The 11,256-nt window shown below is 36.6% G+C and overlaps 1 pseudogene; it reads right to left on the bottom strand.

Moving 5' to 3' along the window:
• Positions 1-1,117: 1,117 nt before the first annotated feature.
• Positions 1,118-1,748, bottom strand: LOC102956901 (annotated as a pseudogene).
• Positions 1,749-11,256: the final 9,508 nt, after the last annotated feature.

Below are 11,256 nucleotides of genomic sequence, written 5' to 3' on the forward strand. Positions count from 1 at the left end.
GCTATGCGATCCTCGAGGGAAGACATACTTTATGAAGTATTCACACCAAACCTTGAGAACAGTACACGAAAGAGAATGAGCTAGAGTATGTGGCGTTCACATTTGCTGTTTTGACGGCACTGTTTGTCAAAATAACTACAATTTTCAAAGAAAAGACTGCTTAATTTTTACTCTATTGCTTTTCTGTCTGGTAGGACCTATAAAGAATAAGTTCACTAACTTTTTGGTTGAGTTTCAGTTTACTTAACTTGTTTCACCAGTTAAATATTTCATAATGGTGTCTTCTAGTCTTCTTTTTATATTTTGTTAGCTTAAAATCTGTTTTGGTGATACTGTGATGATGGACACATGTCATTTTGCCAAAACCCATGGAAGGTACAATACAGAGAATGAACGCTAATGTAAGCTATAGACTCTAACAATAATGTGTCAATACTGACTCATCAATAACATATGTATTACACTAATGCAAGATGTTAATGATTGGGGAATCTGGGACAGGGGTGTGAGTGGAGGCGGCTATAGGGGAACTTTCTACTCGTTGCCCCTACAAACCTTAAACTTCTCTAAAAAATAAAGCCTATTAATTTTTAGAAGCCCATTTAATAAATTTTATAATAAAAAGCCCAACAACATTACAATTCTGTAAGTATCTTTTAATTAGGCCTTTAAAAATATAATATATATAATTTTATTACAAATTTTTTTTTTTTTAATGTAGGGGCACCTGGGTGGTTAGTTGAATGTCTGACTCTTGATTTGGGCTCAGGTCACGATCCTAGGCTTGTGGGATCAAGCCCTATGTTGGGCTCTGTGCTGAGTATGGAGCCTGCTTAAGATTCTGTCTCTGTGCCCACTGCCCCCACCCCCTGCCTCAAATTAAAAAAAAAAAAAAAAAAATTAAAACCACAAAATGCAACATCCTAAAAAAAACCCCAAATTTACTATTGATATTAATTCCTACAAGTTTGCTGTGCTACAACACACAAGTCAAGAAATTAATAAAATCTGTATGGTTTTTATACCGAAGCTAATATTGAGCCACACTGGAATTCACATTCTTAGCAAAACAGTTCCCTGAGCACACACTCCACACATATCATTACAGGATAGTCATTTATTCTTCATCTTCTTCCTCATCCTCTTCATCTTCTTCCTTCTCTTCCTCCTCATCCTCTGGTTCATTTTTCTTTGAACCTGTTGGTCTGCCAAGGCCCCTCTTTCCTGTTTCACTTTTGCCCTTGGCACAAAATGCAGCAATTTCCTTTTCATATTTCTCCTTTAGCTTTAGCTGCTTTCAGGTCATATAGTCCTTACCTTCTTTGGCTGACTGTTCAGACCACATTACACCCCATTTTTTTTGCAGTATCCCCAATGGATAAAACACAGTGTTCACTTTTGATCTTTGGATGATGTTCAGAACAAAACAATAAGAAAGCAGACAGAGACCTTTTAGGAGCATTGGGATTTTCTTTCTTTCCTTTCTTGTCACCTTTGGGAGAAACACAATTTTTCATCTGTGAGCGAGCTTTGTCACTTTTTACCATACCTTCAAATTTCGACTTTTCCTTTGCAGACATGGTCTTCCATCTCTCTGAACATTTCTTGGAGAATTTGGTGAGATTGATAGAAGAGTCTGGATGTTTCTTCCTGTGCTCTTCCCGGTAGATCTATATGAAAAAGGCATCTGAGGACATCCTGTCCAGCAGCTTGTTAGGGTCTCCTTTACCTATGGTGACAGACAGCATCTACCAGGTGGTAGCTTTTCCCGTGGAGGGGCAGGATCCGCAGAGACTCTGCTTTATCACTAATGCCATCCTCAGCCTCTTGTTTTGCAGAGTTCTCCAAGTCCTGCCACGGACCACATCCCCCTTAATTAGGACTTTTGAAAATTTATCTGAGCCCCGCTTATTCACTGCTACAAGGTGATTGTTCAAGATGAAGTAGAGAGAGGAAAAAGTTTTCTTCCTTGTCCAAGCCTGGCCACAGAGTGCTCTAATTCCAGCTCGCGGAAAATACTATTCGAGCATTGTGAACAGTGGGCCTCAAACTGAATTATATTTAAACATCTTCTTCATCTCGGTAATTTCATGTGCTTTTGTGTTTTCTTCTCACAAAGTCACTTTTAAAGTAAAATCCACTCAGAATTGTTTATAATGCATTTTACACGATAGGCTAAATTTGTTTCCAATTAACAGCATATAATATTGGTAGGGAAACTATAAGTAACGAGGAATCAGAGAGCTTTTTCATGGACTTTATCCATGTAACAGCAAACAAGTCATTGTGCTAAAATATATAGTAAATATGTTTTATCAGTGGCATTCTATTCACCCTGTCATAAAAATTATTGGTTCCAGTTTTAGTCTCTGCCATAATGGGAGATTTTTCAACATGGAAGTCTCTTGGATGATTGTGAGAGGGACGCTCACTAGTCACAGGGGGGCCCAGAGCAGAGCTTCATACCAGATGCTCTGAAGGAAGAGGGCAATCTAAAGAAAATCTTAATAATCCTGTATTCAGAGGATATAGAGTCTAGTTGGAATGTAAGAACTTACATTTATCACAAACATTAAGAATATACCCAACGCAGCTAAGGGTAAATGCAACTGAACTCAAGAGTAAGCTAGAGTAAGCCAAAAAGTGTCGAATTCTTAGTGTTAGGAGGCACAGAACAAAGTCGTAAACTCACAGACTCTGGACTGCTAAAGACTAGGGTTCTACTCCACGTTGTGGAAGCCTGGGCATGTTACTTCACCTCTGTGGCTTTCAAATCCTGTATCTGTGGAGCAAAGCAAGGTGATGTCATGTCTTTTAGGAGGTAGATCCATGGTAAGTATGTAATAAGTGGTGGTTTTATCATCATTGTTAGGACAACGAATAAGGATAACAAAGTTATGTACCCTGAAAAAGGTGCATGTTTCCAAGAAGGCGAGCTATAGCTCTGTGGAAAGTAAAGAGATTTGATTTCAAGGTAAAAGTTTGTATTTCCAAAGCAGTAGGAAGGAACAAGTCACAATTTGAGGTAAGACTAAGAAAGGGAAGTTCCTTTGGGGGATTTATATGAAATAAAATCAATGCAGTGTTGACACCATTTAGGAAATAATATCTGAAGGTTCAGTAGAGGAGAGCAAAATGTAGAGAGAATCAGTTCAGGAGTCAGAAGACCTGTGTTCTAGACTAAGTTTTACCTTAAAGTCTTAATTCCTCTCCTGATTAACTCTGTGACTCTGGGCAGACCAAACCCTCTCTGGGATTTCAGTGTTCATCGGTGAAATTGGATGTGCGGTCTCTGAGGGTCACTCAAGACCTATGGCAAATAAGAGTTTAAGTTCTTGGGCATAAAAGTGACATGATTAAACCAGGGAAACAGCTGTTCCTCAAGCTCTTTGTAGTATGTATCAGAATGGGAAACAGGCAGAGGAGGACTAAGATAGACAAAGAGGTACATTTACAAAGCCAGTCTCGCAACAGGACACCAGGAAGGACTGAATCTGTTAAGTTGGTGCAGGAATGGATATTAAGAGGCCCATGAGTTGGGAGAATGAAAATGGCATGAAAATTACTGAAATCAAGAGATAGTAGTTATTTGTAGAAGAAAGGGAACATAATAAGCTTATTTTTCAAAGAAGTTAAGTGTCAGGACATGGCAGGATATCATTAATATTGACTAATGAGCAATAAATTAGATTTAATGATTTGATATAAGAATAGATTATATTACACATTTTAATTACCACTTTATCATTTTAAAGATTTTCTAAAAACTGATTATGAAATTCATATAAGTGCACAAAAGTCCAAAGATAGCCAAGACAAATTTGAAGAAGAAGAAAGAAACAAAGATTTGCTCCATCAGCTATCATGATTAATGTAGCACTATATCAACTAAAATAATGTGGTGTTAGGGGTGCCTGGGTGGCTCAGTCAGATGAGCTCTTGGTTTCAAAACTCTTGATTTCGACTCAGGTCATGATCTCAGGGTTTAAGCCCCTAGTCAGGGTCTGTGCTGGTAGGTTGGAGCCTGCTTGGGATCCTCTTTCTCTTCCTCTCTGCCCCACCCTGCACCCCCCCCCATGTGCACGTTCTCTCTCTTCCAAAATAAATAAATACATTTTTAAAAAATGTGGTGTTAGGGGAAGAGCAACATCTCAGTGAATGGAAAAGAAGCCAGACTATCAAAGAATGGAAACACCTAATCTTACTTCAGACTTCAGTGCATGCAGAGGTGACCTTAAAAACCAGCAAGCATTGTAAGTAGCTTCACCATCCATATGGAAAACCATAAAACTACCTCTCATACTTCAAAAAAAATTCTAAGTGAATTAAAGACATAAATGTGAACACAATAAATACCTTTTTTATCATTTGTAGAGGGAAGGAGTTCTGAAACCAAGCTCAGAAAGTAAAAAGCATAAAGGAAAAGACCGATTAATTTGACTGTTATTGTTGATAAGCTTATAAATTTGGAGAGCAATCTGGTAGCATCTAGAAAAGCTGAAGATGCATGTGTTTTAGACCCAGAAACTCCAATTTTGTTATAAACTTCAAAGAAACGTGAAGAGTTGTACGTAAGAGGGCGTGCTGTGGAGTCTATAGTAGTGGAGGATTGGAAGCCACATACATACATATTAGAGGGATGGATAAGTAAATAATGATGGAACTCCCATACCTGTTAAATTTATCTAAACCTAGATCTACATGCATCAATATGGATAGAACTTAAAATACTACATGTCAATTATGGATTCATATACATGTAGTAAAATTATAGATAATAGATGGGCAGGGTGTATTCCTACTTCAGGATAGGAGTTATTTTGGAGAGAGGAGAAGGGAAATAACAACAGGGAGGGGAGTTAAACATTCTTCAACTGTATGTATCTGTGTATTTTTTTAAGAATAAGGAAAATGTGAGTGATGAGTAATGAATATTTATTATATTACTACTTATATCTTTCTGTATGTTTGAAATATTTCAGAATAAAGAATTGGTGTTAGTAAGGTACAGTGGGAAATTTTTATCACTCTATAATTCAAATATTCCCTATGTATAAGTGTTTGAATTTTAAGAAATTATAATTACTGTCTTGGGAATGTTTGGAATTTTTACTTCAAATTTTCAGAGCTTTGGGTTTGTTTTCGTTTTGGTTTTGGTTTTTTGATTTTGGTTTTAGGTCTCTATTTCTTAAATTGTTGAATAAAACTTACATGGGAATGAAATGCCATAAAACACTGATAGCTCTATCCCAAAAGCATTCTTGGCTTATAAAGATTCACTGCATGGCTCCACTTTAATTTTGGCCATTAATTAAATAATCAGAGGCCACTACGAATTGAAAGTATGAGTGAGTTAATAAAATATTCATTTCACTAAAATTTACTTTCTAATACATTTCAAACATGGAAGTGTGTGTAAAACGAGGTATACCTGTAAATTCCAAAGTGTAACTCAGGCTCCTGGGACTATAGACCCCTTTGATCTTGTCACAAATTGGCTCCTGGAAACCAGAGGCCTCCTGGACTCAAGTCTCCAGGGACCTTACCCCTGAAGCATCTCAAAACAAATAAAGTGGCTGAGACAGATGCTGGACCCAGACAGAATGGCAACCATTTGACAAAATTAACCCCCAAACGATGTGAACAGACAATTCTCCCCATGTAATTATGGCTTTTGTTATTTTTCCCCCATGAAAGCATTCTATTGCTTTGGCTTAAATGCCACAGATAGAGATATTCAGCCTTGGCTGGCAATATTTCTGATCCATATTTCAATAGATTATCCTGAATTGGCCTCCTGGAAGCATTTATGCTGACCAGTTTTGAAAACCTCTCTGTCAGCCCTTACCCTTACCTGCTAACGCCCAGCTCTAATGGATGAAAGCAGGGGGTGATGATAATCACTGTCTGCCCAGCCCTGAGTGCAGTGCCTGAGTCTGCAAAACAGCCTGTCTGGAGGGGGAAAAAAAAAAAAAAGGAAATAAAGAGTGTAATTCAATGAATACTTGGGAATCAAGTTTGAGGGTCTCTTTTTCCTTTTAAGGGAGTAGTGATATCAGAACCAGGATTATGAAAAAGAAAGAATTAGTAAAAATAGGATCTTTGTGAATTAGAATAGCAAGGCCATTTCAAATTGAATTACACAGGATCATGGCAATTAGAATTGAAAAAGATCTCTCAGTCTTTCTCTGTCAAAGCATGATTACTCCCAATGGTATATTCTCCCGAGCTTAGTCTAGTCCAATTTTAAATGATTCAAGTGATGGAGGCTTCTCGGCTTCTCCTGGGATATCATTTCACAGTCTAAAATAGCTAACTACTAGGGGAGGCCCCCTATATATATTTTTTGCCTTATTTCCATTATTCTGCTTTGTATTTCCCCAGTCCACCTTAAAATTACTTGAATTTAATTTTAAATGGGTACAATCTACATTTAAATAATCAAACCCAGCTGAGTCTGGATCTTTTGGGATAGACTAATCTCTCCCTCTCTCCCTCTTCCTCCCTACCCCCCCCTTAAATATGTGTATATATACACACAAACATATATGCATCATACATGTGCTCACATATACACAATTAGAAAATATTACAAAGCTGCAATATGTTTATGAGAAAAATTAATGAAAAGACCCCTAAGTTTTAGGTCACTAGTTGATGAAAACAATTATCAATTGCTTTTAACTGATACAGGAGCAACAAACAATAAATCTAAATGTTATGTCACTTTCTGAATATTATATTTATTGTGCATAGGTAAAATCATATGATCTTATAGTGTTTACTATAGCTTATTCAGTGTATATCACAGAGATAAACAGTTTGGTACTGATGCCATAAATATATTTATAGAAATTATTTTGTCCACATTTTTTTGCACTCATTGAAACAATAGTGACTCATATTTTTTTGTGGATGGGCTCATTCTTAGACCATATTTGATTTGAGCGTTGAGTAAGTTGTAGAGCCTGAGGGAACAGCTTGGGGTGTTCAAGGTTAATGGAGGTTGCTTAAGGGTATTTAAATTTGATCAAGGAATGTATATAGCTTTCCATGTCCTTTCCAAAGAGCTTCCCTGAAGTGTTTTTCACACCTGTCAATCAACCATTGGACCAACCAATGTCCAATCAGGTAGGAAGATAGGTATCCCAGAAAAGGAGAAAAAAAATGTAAACATAAATGTAAAAAATGTAAACAAAATGTAAACAAAAAAATGTAAACAAAAGTGATTTGAGGTTTCTTTAGAAAGACAGAATTCAGTATTTTCATGGGCATGGGTGTTTTTTTTATCTCATCAATTCATAAAAATTTTTGAGCTGGAAAGAATCTTAGAGCTGGAAATCTCTGAGCTAGACTCATCTAGCTCAGTGATTACACAGTTGTGGTCTAAAAAATTATAAAGGGAGTCTATGCAGCAATTTAAAATTTTAAATTTGTAGTTGGGTGAATTTCAGTTACATATGGGGATTGAACATGTTTTTACATCAAATTCCTCCATAAATCTTGTAAAGATTACAACAAAGATATTTAAAAGAACAAAGAGAATGTGAGAGAAGACAGTAGCTAAAGAGACATGTCTACACATTTTTGGAAGATGAAAGTGAATGTATGGTAACTGAATGAGTTGAACAGTGAAAGCTAATAATAGCTAACGATTTTCAAGCACTTATCATGTGCTAAGCATTATTGTAAAAGCTTCACATAATTTAATTCAGTTAACTCTCACAACAACACTGTGAGGTAAGTAGCATTATTCTCTCCATTTAACAGGTGATGACTCTGAGGCAGAGTGGGCTCATAAGAAAGCTGTTAAGTGGTAGAAACTAGCAGATAAAGCCAGAGGATCTAACTTCCACAACTGTGCACAGGGGAAGATCAATGACAAGCAAGACAAACTGACCCACCAACGCCTATGAAAGACTAGAGAGAAAACACTTAGAACACTGGCTCCCCTTTACTTTTCCAAGTAAAAGGAGATTTTAAACATCCAACTAGGTTAGAAGATTGGAGGATTCTTAATGGCAGAAACTGAATGTCCTTGAAAAAATACAATAACTAACATTGTAGGTTCCCATGAAAAAGTCAGATAGTCACCCAATATCACACAGTGGTGCCTGTCTACAATCCCACCCATGTACGGAGAGCTTACAGTCAGATTTTACTGCATCACTCTTGATGTTTGTTTCTGTTGACTGTCTTATCTCTTGCTAATAGGTCGCTTTTCCCTTGCTTTTTAGTGTTCTCATTTTTTAAAAATTTTATTTATTTTGAGGGGTGCCTGGGTGGCTCAGTTGGTTAAGCATCCGACTCTTGATTTCGGCATAGGTCATGATCTCATGATCATGACATACAGCCCCAAGTGGAGCCTGCTTAAGATCCTCTTTTTCTTTCCCTCTGCCACTCCCCCATGTACTTTCTCTCTCTCAAAAAAATAAAATAAAACAATAAAATAAATAAAAGCTTATTTATTTTGAGAGAGAAAGAATGCATGTGTGGGGGAGGGGCAGAGAGAGAGAAAGGGAGAGAGAGAATCCCAAGCAGGCTCCATGCTGTCAGAGACCAATGCAGAGCTCAAGCTCATGAACCATGAGATCATGACCTGGCCAGAACTCAAGAGTTGTATACTTAACCAACTGAGCCACCCAGGCACCTCAGTGTCTCATTTTTGACTGAGTGCAGCACAGTATGTGCAGAAGACCAATGGACACTGAAAACAATTTTGTTTGAATACCCATGTGGGAAAAAAAACTGAACATTGACTCCTACCTAATACCACACACAAAATTAATTAAAGGTGGATTACAGACCTAAATTTAAAATAATTAAGCTTTTAAAAAAATTTATTTTTATTTTTATTTATTTTAATTTTTTTTTTTAACATTTATTTATTTTTGAGACAGAGAGAGAGCATGAACAGGGGAGGGTCAGAGAAAGAGGGAGACACAGAATCTGAAACAGGTTCCAGGCTCTGAGCTGTCAGCACAGAGCCCGATGTGGGGCTCGAACCCAGACCGCGAGATCATGACCTGAGCCGAAGTCGGTCGCCTAACCGACTGAGCCACCCAGGTGCCCCACAATTAAGCTTTTAAAAGTGAAACAAAAATATATTCATGAACTTATAGAAGCAAAGATATCTTAAAAGGCACAAAAGGCCCTAATCCAAAAAAAAAAAACCAAACAGATTGATCTATTAGAATTCATCAAAATTAAGGAACTTGGTTCATCAAGAAACACCATTAGAGAGTGAAAGATAAAGACACAAGCAGGAAGAATATATCTGTACGGATATCTGACAAAATACGTACAAGAGCATGCAAAAAACCTCCTTCAAACAAATAAAAGACAAACTAATGTAAAAATGAAGTGAAAACTTAGAAACAAACATCACAAAAGCACATATCCAAATATCCAATAAACATAGGAAAAAACATTCAGTATCACCAGTCACCAGGGATATGTAACTTAAAATGACAATGGGGAATCACTGTAAAACCACCAAAATGGCTTACATTAAAAAGACTGACTATATAAGTGATGTACGGGTGGCTTAGTCGCTTAAGCATCTGACTCTTGATTTCGGCTCAGGTCACGATCTCAGGGTTTGTGAGCTCAAGCCCTGCATGGGGCTCTGTGCTAACAGCATGGAGCCTGCTTGGGATTCTCTGTCTCCTTGCTCTCTGCCCCCCACCCCCACTATCTCTCTCTCTCTCTCTCAAAAACAAATAAATACACATTAAAAAAACAAAAAGACTAACTGTATCAAATTTTGGTAAGGATTATAAGCAATTTGAACTTGTTGAACTTGTTGACACAAGTATAAATTGATGCAACCAGTTGGGAAAACTGTTTTGTAGTACCTACTAAAGCTAAATACATACCTATTCTACAAGTCAGCAATTTTACTCCTAGGCATATATCCCAAAGCAGTGGGTTTATATGTCTACCAAAATACATGTAAAAGAATATTCATAGGGGCGCCTGGGTGGCTTGGTCGGTTAAGCGTCCGACTTTGGCTCAGGTCATGATCTCACATCCGTGGGTTCGAGCCCCGCGTCGGGCTCTGTGCTGACAGCTCAGAGCCTGGAGCCTGTTTCGGATTCTGTGTCTTCCTCTCTCTCTGCTCCTCCCCTGTTCATGCTCTGTCTCTCTCTGTCTGAAAAATAAATAAACGTTAAAAAAAAATTAAAAAAAAAAAAGAATATTCATAGAAGCTTTATTCACAGTAGCCTCAAATTGGAAATAATCAAAATACATATTTGTGAGAAAATGGATTTAAAAACTGCAGTAAATTTATATGGTAGAATAGTAAACAGTTATTTAAAAAGTTTTAAAAGAAGAATAAATTACTACTATATGGAACAAAATCAATAAACCTCACAGGTAATATTTTTGGTAAAATGCAGATATAAAAACATACATACGGCATCATTCAATTTATATGAAGTTCAAATACAGTACAAAATACCTATGGTATTAGTAGTTAGAATTAGCAGTCAGGGGAGTCTTATCCGTTGTACTGAAAATGCTCTATACCATGACCATGTGTTAGTTACATGAATTCGTACTTGTAAAAATTCATCAAGTTGTACATTTAATATCAGTGCACATTACTGAATACACATTATTCTCAATGACAAAAATGTGAAAGTTTTTTTTTTTTAAAAAGTGTCATCTAAGATCATGACACATTTGAAGAAAATCTCTAAAACAGAACAAAATGAAACAAAACAGACTACATTTTTTCCGGAGAGTTAGGAAGATATATTCATCTATGAAATAGAAAGCAGGAATTAAACACAAACAAAAAACTTAAGAAAAAAAAAACAGAGAACAAGAAATAGTCTTTGAGAAAAAAAATAAGTAAAAGGTAAAAATTCCATAGAAAATAAAGTTAAGAAAATTATCTAGAAAACAACAAACAATTGGGAGATAGTCAATAAAAGTTAAAAGATGTTTAAACAACTTAGTCATTCTAGGCAAATGTGCTCATTGAGGCCACAATGGTCCTTGCCTTCCATAATTTCGATCTAATCCTGGGAGGAACCTGGGCATATTCTGTAACAAGGCTGTTCAGTGACTGCAACACTTTTTTGTGTGTGTGTATGAGATTATTTATTTATGTCAACTCATCTTGGTAACAACTATTTCCTCATGAAATATGATCGGCAACGATAATTTTTTGAAGAAAATTGAGAAGACACATGAATTAACCTTTACTTAATTTTATTTGGTAGATGAAACATTTCAAAATGTGAG

This window comes from Panthera tigris, chromosome A1 (genome assembly GCF_018350195.1).
Source record: "Panthera tigris isolate Pti1 chromosome A1, P.tigris_Pti1_mat1.1, whole genome shotgun sequence".
In the NCBI taxonomy this organism is placed as follows: Eukaryota; Metazoa; Chordata; class Mammalia; order Carnivora; family Felidae; genus Panthera; species Panthera tigris.